A 22008-nucleotide genomic window follows, 5' to 3' on the forward strand; every position below is an offset into this window, starting at 1 on the left:
ACCACCAGGGCACGTGTATACCTATGTAACAAACCTGCATGTTCTGCATATGTATCCCGGAACTGTATATTAGACCTTTGTCAGATACAGAGTTTGCAAATATTTTCTCTCATTCTAGAAGTTTTCTATTTACTCTGTTGATGGTTTCTTTTTCTGTGCAAAAGCTCTTTCACTTAATTATATCCTACTTGTCAAATTTTGTTTTTGTTGCAATTGCTTATGGGTACTTAGTTATAAATTCCTTCCAAAGGATGATGTCCAGATGTTGTTTTCTAGATTTTCTTCTAGGATGTTTATAAGTTTAATCTTACATATGTCTTTAATCAATCTTGAGTTAAGTTTTGAATATGGTGAAATGTATTTTGCACATGACTAGCCAGTTATCTAAACACCATTTATTGATAGGCACCTCATTCCCCATTACTTGTTATTGTCAACTTTGTGGAAGAACAGGTTATTTGTAGATTTGAAGCTTTATTTCTGGGTTCTCTATCCTGTTCCAGTGGTCTAGGTGTCTGGTTTTGTAACAATATGATAGTGCTTGGTTACTGCAGCCTTATAGTGTAATTTGAAGTTGAATAATGTGATGCCACCAGCTTTGTTCTCTTTGCTTAAAATTGCTTTGGCTATTTGGACTTTTCTTGGTTCCATATGAATTTTAGAAGAGATTCTTCTAATTCTGCAATAAATCACATTGATAATTTGATGGGGATAGCAAGGAATCTGTAAACGGCTTTGGGAAGTATGATCATTTTAACAATATTCTTCAAATTCATGGGCATAGAATGTTTTACTTTTTTGTCATCTCTGATTTATTTTAGCAAAGTTGTATAATTCTCAAACTCAAAAACTTTCACCTCCCTGGTTAGCTATATTCCTAGGCATTTTATTCTCTTTGTGGCTATCATAAATATATTACATTCTTCATTTGACTATCAGCATGAACGTTATTGGTGTATAAAAGTGCTACTGATTTTTGTGCATTGATTTTGTATCCTGAAACTCTAATGAAGGAGTTTATCAATTCTAGGAGTCTTTTAGCACAGTGTTTAGGACTTTCTATATATAAGACTATATAATCTGTAAAGATAAATATAATGACTTCCTTTCTTTTATTTGGGTTCCTTTTTTTCTTATTATTCTTGCCTGATTGCTCTGGCTAGGACTTCCTAGCACTATGTTGAATAGGAGTGATGAGGGTGGGCACCCTTGTGTTTTTCCAGTTCTCTAGGGGAACACTTCAAGCTTTAGTCAATTTAGGATAACGTTGGCTGTTACTTTTTCAATGATGGTTCTTATTATTTTGAGGTATGTTCCATGGTGCCTAGTTTTTAGAGGATTTTTAACATTGGAGGTATGATGAATTTTATGAAAAGTCTTTTCTGCATTCATTGAGATAGCATTAGATAGATAGATAGATAGATAGATAGATAGATAGATAGATGGATGTATTTTATCTAACAAGGAATTTATGTCACTGCTGCTAAAGCAAAACATCCTGTTCACTGGGTAAAAGACCTGCTTTATGTGTATACGCTTCAGTGCAATTTTAAAAAATACTGTAATTTCAGAACTTCCAAATTTCAACAGATGCCAGCGTTCTCTCCTTTTTCATATGGGAAAAATCCATTTGAAGCTTGGACAAAAATTCCACAGCTGTATTCCTCAGGATCACTTTGCAGAGTCTTCAAGACTCAGATACAGAGGAAGCTTCAATTCAACCTTTCAGAGAAGACATTCCAGCTCTCATGATCTCATCAACCAAGAGAATGTTGGTGGCGATCACAGTGCAGGAGTGAAGAAGCTGCTTCTTTACAAAATAGTTATCCCATACGCGTACTTCTGCTGCTACTATTGGCTCACCTGTGTTCAGGTCCACACCCACAAGCTCACCTGATTCTGAATGTTCTGCTTGAATTTTAGCTAATGTTTCCTGAAGGTCAAAACCAGAGTTCTGAGCAAGAACCTTGGGAATAATGAGCAACGCATCAGCAAATGCTTGGACTCCAAGCTGTGCCCTGCCATTTACACTGGGCTTATATTTAATCAGGGCTTCTGCCATAGCCACTTCCACAGCACCAGCACCTGGAACCACACAGCCATCATCAATAGCATTTTTGACAGCCCTCAAGCCATCCCTCACTGCATCTTTGATCTGAGTGAGTGTGTGCTTATTTGCTCCTTTGATCAATAAAGTGACAGAACGAGGGTGGTTACATTTCTCAATAAAGGTGAAATTCTCTTCTTTCAATGTATACTTATATACAAGTCCTGCATGTCCCAAGCAGCCAGGACTTAGGTTGTCAAAAAAATCCAGGGCTACCCCACCACAAGCAAGAGTCAGCCTCTCCATATTTCTCCTTTGAGCTATACGCAGAGCAAGTATGCCTTCTTTTTTTATTTTATTTTATTTTTTATTATACTTTAAGTTCTAGGGTACATGTGGATAATGTGCAGATTTGTTACATATGTATACCTGTGCCATGTTGGCGTGCTGCACCCGTCAACTCGTCAGCACCCATCAACTCGTCATTCACATCAGGTATAAATCCCAATGCAATCCCTCCCCCCTCCCCCCTCCGCGTGATAGGCCCCAGTGTGTGATGTTCCCCTTCCCGAGTCCAAGTGATCTCATTGTTCAGTTCCCACCTATGAGTGAGAACATGCGGTGTTTGGTTTTCTGTTCTTGCGATAGTTTGCTGAGATTCATGGTTTCCAGCTGCATCCATGTCCCTACAAAGGACACAAACTCATCCTTTTTTATGGCTGCATAGTATTCCATGGTGTATATGTGCCACATTTTCTTAATCCGGTCTGTCACTGATGGACATTTGGGTTGATTCCAAGTCTTTGCTATTGTGAATAGTGCCACAATAAACATACGTGTGCATGTGTCTTTATAGCAGCATGATTTATAACCCTTTGGGTATATACCCAGTAATGGGATGGCTGGGTCATATGGTACTTCTAGTTGTAGATTCTTGAGGAATCGCTATACTGTTTTCCATAATGGTTGAACTAGTTTAAAATCCCACTAACAGTGTAAAAGTATTCCTATTTCTCCACATCCTCTCCAACATCTGTTGTTTCCTGACTTTTTAATGATCGCCATTCTAACTAGTGTGAGATGGTATCTCATTGTGGTTTTGATTTGCATTTCTCTGATGGCCAGTGATGATGAACACTTTTTCATGTGTCTGTTGGCTGTATGAATGTCTTCTTTTGAGAACTGTCTGTTCATATCCTTTGCCCACTTTTTGATGGGGTTGTTTGTTTTTTTCTTGTAAATTTGATTGAGTTCTTTGTAGGTTCTGGATATTAGCCCTTTGTCAGATGAGTAGATTGCAAAAATTTTCTCCCATTCTGTAGGGTCCCTGTTCACTCTAATGGTAGCTTCTTTTGCTGTGCAGAGCTCTTTAGTTTAATGAGATCCCTTTTGTCAATTTTGGCTTTTGCTGCCATTGCTTTTGGTGTTTTAGACATGAAGTCCTTGCCCATGCCTATGTCCTGAATGGAATACCATTCCATGGAAACCCTAGGTTTTCTTCTAGGGTTTTTATGGTATCAGGTCTAACATTTAAGTCCCTAATCCATCTTGAATTAATTTTCGTATAAGGAGTAAGGAAAGGATCCAGTTTCAGCTTTCTACTTATGGCTAACCAATTTTCCCAGCACCATTTATTAAATAGGGAATCCTTTCCCCATTTCTTGTTTCTCTCAGGTTTTTCAAAAATCAGATGGCTGTAGATGTGTGGTGTTATTTCTGAGGACTCTGTTCTGTTCCATTGGTCTATATCTCTGTTTTGGTACCAGTACCATGCTGTTTTGGTTACTGTAGCCTTGTAGTATAGTTTGAAGTCAGGTAGCGTGATGCCTCCAGCTTTGTTCTTTTGACTTAGGATTGGCTTGGAGATGCGGGCCCTTTTTTGGTTCCATATGAACTTTAAAGCAGTTTTTTTCCAATTCTGTGAAGAAAATCATTGGTAGCTTGATGGGGATGGCATTGAATCTATGAATTACCTTGGGCAGTATGGCCATTTTCACGATATTGATGCTTCCTATCCATGAGCATGGTATGTTCTTCCATTTGTTTGTATCCTCTTTTATTTCACTGAGCAGTGGTTTGTAGTTCTCCTTGAAGAGGTCCTTTACATCCCTAGTAAGTTGGATTCCTAGGTATTTCATTCTCTATGAAGCAATTGTGAATGGAAGTTCATTCATGATTTGGCTCTCTGTTTGTCTGTTACTGATGTATAAGAATGCTTGTGATTTTTACACATTAATTTTGTATCCTGAGACTTTGCTGAAGTTGCTTATCAGCTTAAGGAGATTTTGGGCTGAGACAATGGAGTTTTTCAAATATACAATCATGTCATCTGCAAACAGGGACAATTTGACTTCTTCTTTTCCTAACTGAATACCCTTGATTTCTTTCTCTTGCCTGGTTGCCCTAGCCAGAACTTCCAACACTATGTTGAACAGGAGTGGTGAGAGAGGGCATCCCCGTCTTGTGCCAGTTTTCAAAGGGAAGTTTTCCAGTGTTTGCCCATTCAGTATGATATTGGCTGTGGGTTTGTCATAAATAGCTCTTATGATTTTGAGATACGTTCCATCAATACCAAATTTATTGAGTGTTTTTAGCATGAAGCGCTGTTGAATTTTGTCAAAGGCCTTTTCTGCATCTATTGAGATAATCATGTGGTTCTTGTCTTTGGTTCTGTTTATATGCTGGATTATGTTTATTGATTTGTGTATGTTGACCCAGCCTTGCATCCCAGGGATGAAGCCCACTTGATCATGGTGGATAAGCTTTTTGATGTGCTGCTGAATCTGGTTTGCCAGTATTTTATTGAGGATTTTTGCATCGATGTTCATCAGGTATATTGGTCTAAAATTCTCTTTTTTTGTTGTGTCTCTGCCAGGCTTTGGTATCAGGATGATGTTGGCCTCATAAAATGAGTTAGGGAGGATTCCCTCTTTTTCTATTGATTGGAATAGTTTCGGAAGGAATGGTACCAGCTCCTCCTTGTACCTCTGGTAGAATTCAGCTGTGAATCCATCTGGTACTGGACTTTTTTTGGTTGGTAGGCTATTAATTATTGCCTCAATTTCAGAGCCTGCTATTGGTCTATTCAGGAATTCAGGTTCTTCCTGGTTTAGTCTTGGGAGAGTGTAAGTGTCCAGGAAATTATCCATTTCTTCTAGATTTTCCAGTTTATTTGTGTAGAGGTGTTTATAGTATTCTCTGATGGTAGTTTGTATTTCTGCGGGGTCGGTGGTGATATCCCCTTTATCATTTTTTATTGCATCTATTTCATTCTTCTCTCTTTTCTTCTTTATTAGTCTTGCTAGCAGTCTGTCAATTTTGTTGACCTTTTCAAAAAACCAACTCCTGGATTCATTGATTTTTTTTGGAGGGTTTTTTGTGTCTCTATCTCCTTCAGTTCTGCTCTGATCTTAGTTATTTCTTGCCTCCTGCTAGCTTTTGAATGTGTTTGTTCTTGCTTCTCTAGTTCTTTTAATTGTGATGTTAGAGTGTCAATTTTAGATCTTCCCAGCTTTCTCTTATGGGCATTTAGTGCTATAAATTTCCCTCTGCAAACTGCTTTAAATGTGTCCCAGAGATTCTGGTATGTTGTATCTTTGTTCTCATTGGTTTCAAAGAACATCTTTATTTCTGCCTTCATTTCGTTATGTACCCAGTAGTCATTCAGGAGCAGGTTGTTCAGTTTCCATGTAGTTGAGTGGTTTTGATTGAGTTTCTTAGTCCTGAGTTCTAGTTTGATTGCACTGTGGTCTGAGAGACAGTTTGTTATAATTTCTGTTCTTGTACATTTGCTGAGGAGTGCTTTACTTCCAATTACGTGGTCCATTTTGGAATAAGTGCGATGTGGTGCTGAGTAGAATGTATATTCTATTGATTTGGGGTGGAGAGTTCCGTAGATGTCTATTAGGTCTGCTTTCTGCAGAGATGAGTTCAATTTCTGAATATCCTTGTTAACTTTCTGTCTCTTTGATCTGTCTAATGTTGACAGTGGGGTGTTGAAGTCTCCCATTATTATTGTATGGGAGTCTAAGTCTCTTTGTAAGTCTCTAAGGACTTGCTTTATGAATCTGGGTGCTCCTGTATTCGGTGCATATATATTTAGGATAGTTAGATCTTCCTGTTGAATTGATCTCTTTACCATTATATAATGGCCTTCTTTGTCTCTTTTGATCTTTGATGGTTTAAAGTCTGTTTTATGAGAGACTAGTATTGCAACCCCTGCTTTTTTTTGTTCTCCATTTGCTTGGTAGATCTTCCTCCATCCCCTTATTTTTAGCCTATGTATGTCTCTGCATGTGAGATGGGTCTCCTGAATACAGCAGACTGATGGGTCTTGACTCTTTATCCAGTTTGCCAGTCTGTGTCTTTTAATTGGAGCATTTAGTCCATTTACATTTAAGGTTAATATTGCTATGTGTGAACTTGATCCTGCCATTATGATATTAACTGGTTATTTTGCTCGTTAGTTGATGCAGTTTCTTCCTAGCCTCGATGGTCTTTACATTTTGGCATGTTTTTGCAATGGCTGGTACCGGTTGTTCCTTTCCATGTTTAGTGCTTCCTTCAGAGTCTCTTGTAAGGCAGGCCTAGTGGTGACAAAATCTCTAAGCATTTGTTTATCTGTAAAGGATTTTATTTCTCCTTCACTGATGAAACTTAGTTTGGCTGGATATGAAATTCTGGGTTTAAAATTCTTTTCTTTAAGAATGTTGAATATTGGCCCCCACTCTCTTCTGACTTGGAGAGTTTCTGCTGAGAGATCTGCTGTTAGTCTGATGCGCTTCCCTTTGTGTGTAACCTGACCTTTTTCTCTGGCTGCCCTTAAGATTTTTTCCTTCATTTCAACTTTCATGAATCTGGCAATTATGTGTCTTGGAGTTGCTCTTCTCGAGGAGTATCTTTGTGGCGTTCTCTGTATTTCCTGAATTTGAAAGTTGGCCTGCCCTACTAGGTTGGGGAAGTTCTCCTGGATGATATCCTGAAGAGTGTTTTCCAACTTGGTTCCATTTTCCCCTTCACTTTCAGGCACCCCAATCAGATGTAGATTTGGTCTTTTTACATAATCCCATACTTCTTGCAGGCTTTGTTCATTTCTTTTTCTTCTTTTTGCTTTTGGTTTCTCTTCTCACTTCATTTCATTCATTTGATCCTCAATCACTGATACTCTTTCTTCCAGTTGATTGAGTCAGTTACTGAAGCTTGTGCATTTGTCACGTATTTCTCGTGTCATGGTTTTCATCTGTGTCATTTCGTTTATGACCATCTCTGCATTAATTACTCTAGCTATCAATTCTTCCACTTTTTTTTCAAGATTTTAATTTCTTTGCGCTGGGTACGTAATTCTTCCTTTAGTTCTGAGAAATTTGATGGACTGAAGCCTTCTTCTCTCATCTCGTCAAAGTCATTCTCCGTCCAGCTTTGATCCGTTGCTGGCGATGAGCTACGTTCCTTTGCAGGGGGTGATGCACTCTTATTTTTTGAATTTCCAGCTTTTCTGCCCTGCTTTTTCCCCATCTTTGTGGTTTTATCTGCCTCTGGTCTTTGATCATGGTGATGTACTGATGGGGTTTTGGTGTGGGTGTCCTTCCTGTTTGTTGGTTTTCCTTCTAACAGTCAGGACCCTCAGCTGTAGGTCTGTTGGAGATTGCTTGAGGTCCACTCCAGACCCTGTTTGCCTGGGTATCAGCAGCAGAGGCTGCAGAAGATAGGATATTGCTGAACAGCGAGTGTACCTGTCTGATTCTTGCTTTGGAAGCTTCCTCTCAGGGGTGTACTCCACCGTGTGAGATGTCGGGTGTCAGTTTGCCCCTAGTGGGGGATGTCTCCCAGTTAGGCTACTCAGGGGTCAGGGACCCACTTGAGCAGGTAGTCTGTCCGTTCTCAGATCTCAACCTCCGTGTTGGGAGATCCACTGCTCACTTCAAAGCTGTCAGACAGAGTTGTTTGCGTCTGCAGAGGTTTCAGCTGCTTTTTGTTGTTGTTGTTGTTGTTTAGCTGTGCCCTGTCCCCAGAGGTGGAGTCTACAGAGACAGGCAGGACTCCTTGAGCTGCTGTGAGCTCCACCCAGTTCGAGCTTCCCATCAGCATTGTTTATCTACTTAAGCCTCAGCAATGTTAGGCTCCCCTCCCCCAGCCTGGCTGCTGCCTTGCAGCCAGATCGCAGACTGCTGTGCTGGTAATCATGGAGGCTCCATGGGCGTGGGACCCTCCTGGCCAGCTGTGGGATATATTCTCCTGGTGTGCCCGTTTACTAAGATCCTTGGTAGAGTGCAGTATTGGTGTGGGAGTTACCCGATTTTCCAGGTGTTGTTTGTCTCAGTTCCCCTGGCTGGGAAAAGGGATTCCCTTCCCCCTTGCGCTTCCCAGGTGAGGCAATGCCTCCCCCTGCTTCAGCTTTTTCTGGTCCTGCTGCAGCAGCTTACCAGCACTGATTGTCAGGCACTCCCTAGTGAGATAAACCCAGTACCTCAGTTGAAAATGCAGAAATCACCTGTCTTCTGTGTCCCTCATGCCGGGAGTTGGAGACTGGAGCTGTTCCTATTCGGCCATCTTGCTCCGCCCCCCTATGCCTTCTTTTGAAAGAGCATCTAAGGAAAAGGGTTCAATCCCCTTTTGATTAATAACAACAAATCCTTTAACTGAATCACCACAGACTTTCCTTTTCAGTTTTTTTTTTTTTTAACTCTATCTTCAATGAATTTTCTTTAAGGTTTTGGGAGTTTTTCTCTCTCTCTTCTGCACTTTTGTAAAAAAAAGAGCCAGAATTCACTTCTGTTTTTTCATACTCTAATGATACGTTACAGGTGAGGACGTATGCATCCTCCACCCTTTTCTTCATATCAGGATGCCATGCTCCGTGGTCCAAAACAAGCCCTCTGATTAAGCTTTTATCAGTTTCAGATTTATGTTTCATTTCCATGATCTCAATCATGAAGAGATCAATAGGTTCATCTTGTTTTTTAATGGTCAAAATGGAGTCCACTACAGCCTCTGTTAAGACATCTACAAGTTCAGCATGAACTTTAGTACGAAGAGGTGTTCTGGCCACATCTATAAGTGCTTCCCTGTCCATCTCTCTGCTTACTTTGACTTCTTCCAAAAACTGAAGGGCCTTTTCCTTTGCAGCTTCAAATCCTTCAGTGGTTATTCAGGGATGAAGGCCTTCAGAAATGTAGAGATCCGCCTGTTTCATTAGCTCTCCAATGATTACGCATATTGGAAGTCGTAGCATCACCAGTTATATCATCCTGGCCTGTTGCTACCTTTGCTATTAAGGAAGCTGTTGGATGTTGAACTTGCATTTCGTGAAGCAGCCCATTGCCGTCTTTAGTAAGTTCGATGTCTCCAGCGCCAGAAACGAGCATCTTCACGGTGCCCTTGGGTGCCAGGTTGGTCCTTAGCACGTCCTGCAGACCCCGCGCGGCGCTGATGTTGACCACCAGGGCCGCCTGCACTCGGGCCACCTTGGTCTTGGCGTTCAGGGTTTTCACCGCCACCATAGCTGCTCCAGCGGAGGAAAAGGAAACAATGCTGAGAGCCCATAGCTGGTGCGGCAGATAGTCATATATTTTTTAAAGGAAAACTGTTTATGTGGTTAATCACATTCTTTGATTTGCATATGTTGAGCAATTTCTGCACCACAGAAATAAAACTAATTTTTTATATGCTTCAGAATTTCATTTGCTAGTATGTTGTTGAGGATTTTTGCATTTATGTTCATCATAGATGTCGGCCTGTAGGTTTTTTTTTTTTTTTTTTTTTTTTTTTTTTTTTTTTTTAATTGGTGGGCTTCGGTGTCAGAATGATTCATGCTTCACAGAATGAGTTAATGAAGAGTCCCTCCTTCTTGACTTTTTGGAATAATTTAAGTAGTATGGGTATCAGATTTTCTTTGTACATCTGGCAGAATTTGGCTATGAATCCATTTGGTGCAGGGCTTTTTTCTTGGTAGTTTTTAAATTACTGATTTAATTTTGGAATGTATTATTGGTCTTTTCAGGGTTTCAGTTTCTTTCTGGTTCAATCTTGAGAGATTGTAAGTTTCCAGGAATGTATTCATTTCTTCTAGGTTTTCTAGGTTGTGTGCAGAGAGGTGTTTGTAATAGTCTCTGCGGATTTTTTGTGTTTCTGTGTGGTCACATGCAACATAATCTTCATCACTTCTGCTTGTGCTTATTTGGATCATCTCCTTTTTTTTTTTTTTTTTTTGCTAATATATCCCCTAGTATTTTAGCCTTGTTGATTCTTCCAATGATTCAGCTTTTGAGTGTTTTTTTTTTTATTTTTGTATGGATTTTGCAATCTAGATTTTGTTCAGCTCTTCTTTAATTTTAGTTATTTCTTTTTAAATAGTAACTTTAGAGTCTCTCTTGCTTCTCTAGTTCCACCACATGTAATGTTAGGGTATTAATTTGAGATTTTTCTAATTTCTTGATGTAGGTGTTCAGCACTCCCCACTTTCCTCTTAACAGGTTTTCCCTGTGTCCCAAGATTCTGGTATGTATTGACTCTGATTTCATTAATTTCAAAAAGTTTTTTTGATTACTGCTTTACTTTCCATCTTAACCAAAAAGTCATTCAGGAGCATGTTGTTTATTTTCCATGTAATTATGTGGTTTTGAGAGATTGTCTTGGTATTGATTTCTATTTTTATTGCACTGTGGTCTATGAGTATAGTTGTTATTATACATTTTTTAAAATTAGTTCAGATGTGTTTTATGGTGGAGCATGTGATTGAGCTTAGAATATATGCTATATACAGATGAGAAAAATGTATATTTGACTGTTGGTTGGAGTATTCTGTAGATATCTATTAGGTCCAATTGATCAAGTATCAAGATTTAGTCCAGAATACCTTGGTTAGTTTTTTACTTTGATTATCTGTTTAACTTGTCAATGGAATGTTGAAGTTTCCCACTTTTACTGTGTGGTTGTTTCTGTATGTTTTTGCGGCTGTAGGTATCACTTAAGGACCCCTTGCAAGGCAGGTCTGATATTAACAAATTTTGTTAGCATTTGCTTGTCTGAAAAAGATTTTATTTCTCTTTCACTTATGAAGTTAGTTTGGCAGAATATGACATGCATGGTTGGAATTTCTTTTGTATAGGGATGCTGATTATAGGCCTCCACTCTCTTCTGGCTTATAAGGCTTCTGCTGAAAGTTCTGCTGTTAGCCTTAATGAGTTCCCTTTGTAGGCGACATGCTCCCTCTCTCTAGCTGCCATTAAAATTTTTTCTTTCACATTGACTTTGAAGAATCTGATGACTCTGTGCTTTTGGCATGGTTGTCTCATGTAGTATCTTGCAAGGGTTCTCTGCATTTCCTATATTTGCATGCTGATCTCTCTAGCAACACTGGGGATGTTTTTATGGACAGTATACTCCAATATTTCTTCCACATTGCTTGCTCTCTCTATCTCTTTCAGGAATGCCATTGAGTCTGAGGTTCTGTCTTTTTACAGAATCCTGCATTTTTTGTTGCCCATTGGCAACAACACTGACAGACACTGCTAGCAAAGGTACTCCAGTGGGCTGATGGTCATCCCCCACATGGGTGCACATCAATGGGGCAGCAGGGGTCCCAAAGCTTGCTCATCCCAGCAGGGTGGTGTGTTTTCCATATGCATGTGCATGCTGGCAGGGTGATGAGGGGAGGCTGTGGGCAAGCATACACCCACAAGGGAAAGCTGTGGGTGGTCATGTGCTGCTGGAAGTCTGTCTGCAAAAGCACTCCAACAGTTAAGCAGGGCTTGCCACTGAGGGATCGGTGGCAGTGGATGCTGGTAAACAGTGGAGGCTGCACTGCAAGTGGGTGTAGCTAGGCAGGACCCTGGCAGAGGCTGGCAGATAAGGGGGAGCTCATATCAGACTGGCCCTGTCCCACAGGCAACACAGCCATGTTATTTTCAGTTCCAACAAAGGCTAGAACAGCCTGGAGGAATATGGCAATCTTTGGGGAGTTGGCAGCCATGACTGTGCTCCATTGCAGTCATTTCTACACAAAACCTCTGGACTCCATACAGGCTGGAGTTCTGTGTCTGCCAACTCTCCAGGCAGTTCTCTTTGCTAGCTCAGATGTTCATGGGGTTGTGTGTCAAATGACTTTTTCCTATATTTATCTGTGTGTTGTATAAACTCATACACAATGACCTTGCATTACATTTTAAACGTTGAAATATATCATACACAGCATATATAAGTAATAATATATTCAGTTAAGATGTTGATTATTATAAAGGAAAGTGCAAAATGTCAGCATCTAAGGTTAACTTAGAATCTGTCCAAGGGTCCATGAAGTCAAAATTATTTTACAATAATGCTAAGATATAATTGACCCTTTTCATTATGTTGACATTTGTAGTCATGTTTCAAAAGCAATGTTATCCAAAGTGGCTGCACATTAGCATGAACAAGACAGTGACACTAAATTGCACTGCTAGTCATTATATTCTTTACTGCTACACACAGTTAGTAAAGAATAAATAAAAAGTTAAAATGTTTTAGAAAAGGATTGATATCAGCAAGACTGTTTAGAAGCTCTTTATACTTGTCCCTCTCATAAAATAAGGACAAAAACAGTGAATAAACAGCTACATTTTAACTCTATTATTTGAAAATGAATGCTAGAGCACAGCAAAGGAGTAGCAGAGACTCTGTGGAACATGTAGGCTTAGGATGGCTTCATGGACAAGGAAGCAAAGCACTCTGCTGCTGCTACCTTATCTCCTCAAATGGGATTCACTCAGAACTAAGGGGGACTTCCCTCTGCATCAAAAAGGGAGAAGGAGGTTTCTAACAGCCCCTATTAAGATCATGGACATCTGCAGTCCTTCCTGCTGAAGAATCCTGCAGTCCTCACAGATGCTGAGCCAAGTTTGGGAAGATGCCAGGATTTTACACAACTGCATTGTTAAAGGAAGAGCTGACATTTGCCCCCTTTCTTATTTGACCTAAGCTGCTGCTGCACAGTGCCGTCTTATAACTGGAGCCACTGCTATATTGTGTCTTGCTCATGAGGGCAGTAACCACTGCATCCCTCCATCCCTGAGGTTTTGCATCATTACAGCATGCTCATGCCTGGTAGTGCACCATTACTCAGCCAAACTGTTATGGCTCATTCCCCTTGGGAACAAGCTGCCTAGGAGGTCTTCCGTCTACCCCATTCCAGTGTCTACCATGCCCTAACCCTGGCTACTCAAAGCCTGGCTCCAGCAAAACAGCTGCAAATCTAGCAGCCAGATACACAAGGCACATTGAACCTACCCCCGCCCCCAAACCCAGAGAATAGTTAGTGCTGTGCACGATACAGAAGCTGAGTACAAAGAGCTAGGCCAGCTCCATGCACCCTCATGCTTTGCCTATGTGGGAGCAGTGCACAAGCTGGTGGGCCAGCTCAGCACTCTCTTGATGTGAGAACCAGCCTGGTGTCCTGCCCTAAGGGGAATAGCAGACAAGCAGAAGACCAACTATATGCTCTCTTGGCACACAAAAGAGCTTGGTGGCATACCCCATGGAACAACACACAGATGAATGCACATGCCGTGATTTCCCTCTGTATGTGGAACAGCTTATGTCCCACCCACAGTGGAGCAGCACCAGAGACACTGATGCTCACAAAGGCATTGCTGGTGTTGACTACAGCTGAAGGAACTGCATAGAGACTATGCCATTCCACTCACTGGAATCAAAGCCAGCACACCCTACCCAACCAAGCCCTAGGAAACATCAGCAGGTACAAGTATCTCCACATGAAAGACACTTGATAATAGTGGAAATGGTAACCATTCCACCTTATGCCTGGGTATTACTATAGGGACACAAGACACTTGAAAAGTCAAGGAAATATGATATTACCAATGAAACACAATAATTTTGTGGTAACTGATGCCCCCCAAAATGGAAATTTCTAATTTTTTTAAAAAAGTAATTCAAAATAATGACTCAAGAAAACTCAGAAATATACAAGAGTACAGAGACACACAATGCAACAAAATCAGAAAAACAAGTCTTAGTATGAATGAGAAATTGATCAAAGAGATAGATACAATGGAAAAGAAACAAACATAAATCGTGGAGCTGAAGAATTCAGCCAACGAAATAAATAAGACTGAGAGCTTCAACAGTATACTAGATCCAGCAGAAGAAAGAAGTTTTAAACTTGAGGAATGTGTTTTGAAATAGCCCAGTCAAAAGGAATAAAAATAAAATAATGTAAAAGAGCAAAGAAAACCTACGAAATAGGTGGTACATTATTAATCAAACTTCTGCATTCTAGAGATTTCAGTAGAAGAGATGGAGAAAAGCACAGAAAGCTTATTTAACAAAATAATAGCTGAAATTTTCCCAAATTTTGGAATAGATATGGATATCCAGATCCGTGAAGCTCAAAGGACTCCAAACAGATTCAACCCAAAGAGGTCATCTCTGAGGCCTGTTATGATCAAACTGTTACGACAAAAAGAATTACAAAAGAAACATCAGAAAATTGTCAAGTCACATATAAAAGAATCTCCATCTGACTAACAGCAGACTTGTCAGCAGAATGCTTGCAGGGCTAAGGAGAATGGGATGGTATATTCCAAGTGCTGGGGAATAAATTGAGATAAAAATGCCATACCCAACAAAACTATTCTTCCAAAATGAAGGAGAAATAAAGTCTTTACCAGACAAACAAAAGTTGAGGAAACTCACCATTAATTATATTTACATTAAATGCTTAAGGGGGTGATTCAGCTGGAAGTAAAAATATAATTACTAACATGAAACCATAAGGAACTATAATAAAGGTAAATTTATTATCAAATTCAGAACACTCCATTATCATAATGTAATATAATTTTTCAAAATCTCTATGAAGGTTAAAATCACAAGGTTAAATAGTACCTATAGCTACAATAAGTTGTAAGTGGACACAAAATATTAAAACATGCAAATGGAGATACAAAGTTATGAATTTTAAGAAATCTAGAATGTTTGTATGTGACCAAACTTGTTATCAACTTAAAATAATTTATTATAACTGTAGGCTTTTCATGTAAGTCTCATAGTAGCCACTAAAAGCAAATTACAGCACATAAACATATAAGAAAGGGGAAGGAATACAAAGTTTATTACTATGGAAAATCCCCAAATGATAAATGTAAAAAAAAATGAGAAGTGAAGAAAGGAACAAAGGATACAAATAATTTAACAAAATGGCCGAAGCTAGTCCTTAGCAACCAATAATAACCGTAAATGTAAATGAATCAAATTCTACAATTGAAAAATATAAAGTGGATGAATAGATTTAAAAAAAAAACATAACCCAGCTGTATGCTGCCCACGAGAGACTCATATTACCTGTAAGAGTTCATATAGACTGAAAATGAAGGGATCAAAAATGATATTGTATGCAAATGGAACCAAAAGTGAGAAGTATTTATACTCAGGTAAAATGCACTTTAGATCAACAACTGGGAAAAGAGGTTAAGAAGATCATTATATAATGAAAAGAAGTTGATTCAGCAAAAGGATATAACAATTGCTAATATATATGTACCCAACACTGGAGCACACAAATATATAAAGCAAATATTAGATATAAATGGAGAGGTAGCCTGCAATATAATAATAGTTGGGGACTTCATTCACTTTCAGCAATGGAATGATTATCTAGGCACAAAATTAATGAAAAATCAGATATAAACTATACTCTAGACCAGGGATCCCCAACCCCCAGGCCATGGACCAATACCAGTCCATGGCCTGTTAGAAACTGGCTGCACAGCAGAAGGTGAGTAGTAGGTGAGTAAGCATTACTACATAAGTTTTGCCTCCTGTCAGATCAACAGCAGCATTAGATTGTCATAGGAGTGTGAACCCTTTTGTGAACTGAATATGGAAGGGATCTAGGTTGTGTGCTTCTTATGAGACTCTAACTAATGCCTGATGATCTAAGGTGGAACAGCTTCATCTCAAAACCATCTTACCACACACTGCATGTAAAAATTGTCTCCTATGAAACCATTCCCTGGTGCCAAAATGTTTGGGGATCACTGCTCTAGACCAAATGGAACTAATAGACATTTACAGAACATTCCACTCAACAGCTGCACAATACACATTATTGTCAACAGCACATGGAAGTTACTCCAGGATACATCATATGTTTGGCCACAAATAAGTATCAAAAATTTGTTGGTTTTTAATTTTATTTTATTTTCAACTTTTATTTTAGATTGAGGGAGTACATTTGCAGGTATGCTACAAAGGTCTACTGCATGATGCTAAGATTTGGCATATAATTGAACCTGTCACCCAGTTAGTGAGCATAGCTCCCAATAGGTACGTTTTTGACCATTGCCCACTTCAAACTCTCCCCAAGCTTATAGTCTCCTGTGTCTATTTTTCTAAACTCTATGTCCATGTGTACACAATGTTTAGCTCCCACTTATAAGTGAGAACATGCAGTATTTGGTTTTCTGTTTCTGTGTTAGTTTGCTTAGGATATTGGCCTCCAGCTCCATCCATGTTGCTGCAAATGAATTCATTCTTTTTTATGGCTGCATAGTACTCTGTGATGTATAAATACCACATTTTCTTTATCCAATCCACCGTTGATGGGCATCTAGTTTGATTCCATGTCTTTCCTATTATGAATAGTGCTGCTGTGGACATGCAGGTGCTTGTGTCTTTTAGGTAGAACAATATTTTGCTTTCAATATATACCCACTAATGGGATGATTGGGTTAGATCACAGTTCTAATTTTTTTTTTTTTTTTTTAGGTTACTTTCAACTTTTACTTTAGAATCAGGGGATACATGTGCAGGGTTTTTAAAAAGGTATATTACATGATGCTGAGGTTTGGGGTATGATTGAATCTGTTACCCAGGTAGTGAGCATAGTATCTGATAGGTTTTCCACCATTAACACTTTCCCTTTTATCCTCACCTTGTAGCCCCCAGTGTCTACTGTTCCTATCATTATGTCAATGTTTACCCAATGTTTAATTTACACTTATAAGTAAGAAGATGTGGTCTTTGGTTTTTTAATTTCTGCATTAATCCACTTACAATAATTGCCTCAGGCTGCATTAATGTTGCTGCAAAGGTCATGATTTTCTTCTTTTTTGGCTGCATAATATTCCATTGTGTATATGTACCACATTTTTTATACAGTCCACAGTTGATGGATACCTAGTTTGAATCTATGTCTTTCTTATTGTGAATAGTGCTGTGATGAACATATGGATCCATGTATCTTCTTGGTAGAATGATTTATATTCCATTGTGTATATACCCAGTAATAGGATTGATAGGTGGAATAGTAGTTCATTTTTTAGTTCTTTTGAGAAATCACCAAACTGCCTTCCAAAAACTGAACCAACTGATATTCCCACCAAATATGTATAAGCATTCCCTTTCCTCTGCAGTCCTGCCAGCATCTGTAATTTTTTAACTTTTTAGTAATAGCCATTCTGACTGGTGTGAGATGGTATCTCTTGGTGGTTTTAATTTTTGTTTCTCCAATAATTACAGTGACAATGAGCATTGTTTTTGTATGTTAGTTGGATACTTCTATGTCTTCTGAGAAGCATCTGTTCATGTGTCTTGCTCACTTTTTGATGGGGTTATTTGTTTATTGATTGTTTTTTTCCAAGTTCCCAAATTGAATATCTTTATTTTTATATTCCAGATAATTTGAAAAATTCTTTTATTAGTGGTGACATTTCTTGTTTAATGATTACTTCTCTTCCTAAACAAAAGTAGTGATAGAATTTTTAACTAATTAATTAGTCTTATTGTGGTAAAATATACTCACCATAAAACTTACTATATTAACCACTTTTAATTTTTTAAACTATTTTTATTACAATAGGTTTTTGGGTAACAGGTTGTGTTTGGTTGCATAAATAAGTTTTTTAGTGGTGATTTCTGAGATATTGGTGCAACCATCACCCGAGCAGTATACACTGTACCCAATATATAGACTTTTATCCCTCACCCTCCTTTCACCCTTTCCCTCGAGTCCCAAGAGTCCATTATATCATTCTTATGCATTTTCATCCTCATAGCTTAGCTTCCACGTATGAGTGTAAACTTACTATGTTTGGTTTTTCATTCCTGAGTTACTTCACTTAGAATAATGGTCTCCAATTCCATCCAGGTAGCTGCAAATGCCAATATTTCAATCTTCTTTATGGCTGAGTAGTAGTATTCCATGGTATATCATGGTATATCATATTTTCTTTACCCACTCATTGACTGATGGGCATTTGGGCTGGTTCCATATTTTTGCAATTGCAAACCATGCTGCTATAAACGTGTGTGCAAGTATCTGTTTCTTATAATGACTTCTTTTCATCTGGGTAGATACGAAGTGGTGGGATTGCTGGATCAAATGGTAAATCTACTTTTAGGTCTTTAAGGAATCTCCACACTGTTTTCCATAGTGGTTGTACTAGTTTACATTCCCACCAGCAGTGTAGAAGTGTTTCTTTTTCAATGCATCCATGCCAACATCTATTTTTTAAAAAAATTTTTTTATTATGGCCATTCTTGCAGGAGTAAGGTGGTATTGCATTGTGGCTTTGATTTGCATTTCTCTGATTATAAGTGATATTGAGCATTTTTTCATATATTTGTTGGCCATTTGTATATCTGCTTTTGATAATTGTCTATTCATGTCCTTACCCCATTTGTTGATGGCATTGTTTTCTTCTTGCTAATTTGTTTGAGTTCTTTCTAGATTTGGGGTATTAGTCCTTTGGCAGATGTATAGATTGTGGAGCTTTTCTCCTGCCCTGTGGGTTGTCTGTTTACTCTGCTGACTGTTTCTTTTGCCATGCAAAAGCTCTTTAGTTTAATTAAGTCTCACCTCTTTATCTTTGTTTTTATTGCATTTGCTTTTGGGTTATTGGTTATGAAATCATTGCCTCAGCCAATGTCTAAAAGGGTCTTTCCGATATTATTTTCTAGAATTTTCATAGTATCAGGTCTTAGATTTAAGTAGGTGATCCATCTTGAGTTGATATTTGTATAAGATGAGAGATGAGGATCCAGTTTCATTATCCTAGATGTGGCTAGCCAATTATTCCAGCACTATTTGTTGAATAGAGTGTCCTTTTCTCACTTTAGGTTTTCGTTTGCTTTGTTGAAGATCAGTTAGCTGTAAATATTTGGGTTTACTTGTGGGTTCTCTATTCTGTTCCATTGGTATACGTGCCCATTTTTAAAGCAGTATCATGTTGTTTTGGTGACTATGGCCTTTTAGTATAGTTTGAAATTAAGTGATGTGTTTTCTCCAGGTTTATTATTTTTGCTTAGCTTTGTTTTGGCTATGCAGACAGTTTTTTGGTTCCACATAAATTTTACGATTTTTTTTTCTAGTTCTGTGAAGAATGATTGTGGTATTTTGATGGGGATTGCATTGTATTTGTAGATTGCTTTTGGCAGTATGGCCATTTTCACAATATTGATTCTCTCCATCCATCAGGATGGGATGTGTTTCCATTTGTTTGTTTCATCTATGATTTCTTTCAGCAGTATTTTGTAGTTTTCCTTGTAGAAATCTTTCACATCCCTGGTTGAGTACATTCCTAAGTATTTTATTTATTTTGCAGCTATTTTAAAAGGGGTTGAGTTCTTGATTTGATTCTCAGCTTGGTAGCTATTGGTGTATAGCAGAGCTACTGATTTGTGTACATTAATTTTGTATCCTGAAATTTTTCTGAACTCATTTGTCAGTTCTAGGAGCTTTTTGCAGGAGTTTTTAGGGTTTTCCAGGTATACAATCATATCTTCAGCAAACAGTGACAATTTGACTTCCTCTTTACCGATTTGGATGCCCTTTATTTCCTCCTTTTTATCTTCAGCAAACAGTGACAATTTGACTTCCTCTTTACCGATTTGGATGCCCTTTATTTCCTCCTTTTGTCTGATTGCTGTGGCTAGGACTTCCAGTACTATGTTGAATAGAGCGGGTGAGAGTGGGCATCCTTGTCTTTTTCCAGTTTTCAGAGGTAATGCTTTCTACTTTTCCCCATTCAGTATTATGTTGGCTGTGGGTTTCCCATAGATGACGTTTATTACACTGAGGTATGTCCCTTGTATGCTGATTTTGCTGAGGGTTTTAATCATGAAAGGAGGCTGAATTTTGTCAAATGTTTTTCTGCGTCTATTGAGAAGATCATGTGATTTTTATTTTTAATTCTATTTATGTGGTGTATTACATTAATGACACAAGTCATTAACCTGTTTCTATTAAATGATCCTTGCATCCCTGGTATGAAACCCACTTGTTTATGGTAGATTATGTTTTTGATATGCTGTTGGATTCAGTTATCTAGTATTTAGTTGTGGATTTTTGCATCCATGTTCATCAAGGATATTGGTCTGTAGTTGTTTTTTTGTTGTTGTTATGTCCTTTCTGGTTTTGGTATTAGGTGACACTGGCTTCCTAAAATGATTTAGAGAGGATTCCTTCTTTCGCTATTTTGTGGAATAGCATCAATGGGATTGGTATCAATTCTTTGAATTTCTGGTATAATTCAGCTGTGAATCCATCTGGTATTGCACCTTTTTTTTGGTAATTTTTTTTATTACCATTTCAATCTCTTTCCTTGTTATTAGTCTGTTTAGGGTTTCTAATTCTTCCTCATTTAAGCTGGGGGAGTTGTATCTTTTCAGGAACTTTTCCATCTCCTCTATGTTTTCCAGTTTATGCTAATAAAGGTGTTCATACTAGCCTTGTGTGATCTTTTGTCTTTCTCTGGTGTTGGTTGTAATGTCTCTTGTTTCATTTCTAATTGAGCTTCTTTGGATCGTCTCTCTTCTTTTCTTGGGTAATCTTGCAACTTGTTGTAATATCATAGAAAATGGTTTGGAAGAATTACTATCTTTTTATATATCTCTTGGCCATTTGGATTTCTGTTTGCAGAAAGCCTTGATAAAATATTTGGTCCTTTTTTATTGGGTAGTTTGTTTTATCATTGGTTAATGCTTTGTTTGTCCTATTTAAGAAACATTTGCCCATCCAAAGCCATAAAGATATTCTCTTATTTTTTTAAAGATGCTTTATTCATTTTCCTTTGGCACTTAGGTTTTCAATCTATTATATACATGTTTTTGTGTATTGTATGAATTAAGATTGAAAGTTACTATTTTTCTATGTGTATATTGAGTTGTGTCAAAAGTTTATGTGGTAAAGGTTATACTTTCCCAACTGCATTGCAGTGTCATCTTTATTTTAATTCAGGTAACAGCAACAAGAGCAAGTGGGCTGGATATTATTCTGTTTCATTATCTTAATCCTTGTGTCCATATCTACTATAACTGTAGTATAACTACAGGCTGTACTATATCTGTACAATCTGTAATAGTATCCCTTTTTCATTCCTGATACTGATAATTTTTGTATTTTTCTCTTTTTGTCTTGATAAGTGTTGTTATGCGTTCATCTATATTATTAATCTTCTCCACAAATAATCGTTTAAATATGTGCAGAACATGCAGGTTTGTTACATAGGTATATACGTGCCATTTGCTGCACCCATCAACCAGTAACCTACATTAGGTATTTCTCCTAATGCTATCCCTCCGCTAGCCCTTCACCCCCTGACAGGCCCCGGAGTGTGATGTTCCACTCCCTGTGCCAATATGTTCTCATTGTTCAACTCCCACTTATGAGTGAGAACATGTGGTGTTTGGTTTTCTGTTCTTGTGATAGCTCACTGAGAATGATGGTTTCCAGCTTCATCCATGTCCCTACAAAGGACATGGATGTCACATTTTCTTCATCATTGATAGAGAAAATCATCACATCTTTCTATATATCATTGATGGGCATTTCGGTTGGTTCCAAGTCTTTGCTATTGTGAATAGTGCTGCAATTAACATATGTGTGCATGTGTCTTTATAGTAGAATGATTTATAATCCTTTGGGTATATAACCAGTAATAGGATTGCTGGGTCAAATGGTATTT

At 38.2% G+C, this 22008-nt stretch overlaps 1 protein-coding gene and 1 pseudogene across 3 annotated transcripts in view; one reads left to right on the top strand and one right to left on the bottom strand.

Moving 5' to 3' along the window:
- The window catches only part of FAAH2 (fatty acid amide hydrolase 2), a 208772-nt gene that overhangs the window by 90652 nt on the left and 96112 nt on the right, over positions 1 to 22008 (top strand). The window lies entirely within an intron of this gene.
- On the bottom strand, positions 1487 to 9546 carry LOC102123529 (T-complex protein 1 subunit zeta-like; annotated as a pseudogene).

This window comes from Macaca fascicularis, chromosome X (genome assembly GCF_037993035.2).
Source record: "Macaca fascicularis isolate 582-1 chromosome X, T2T-MFA8v1.1".
NCBI lineage: Eukaryota > Metazoa > Chordata > Mammalia > Primates > Cercopithecidae > Macaca > Macaca fascicularis.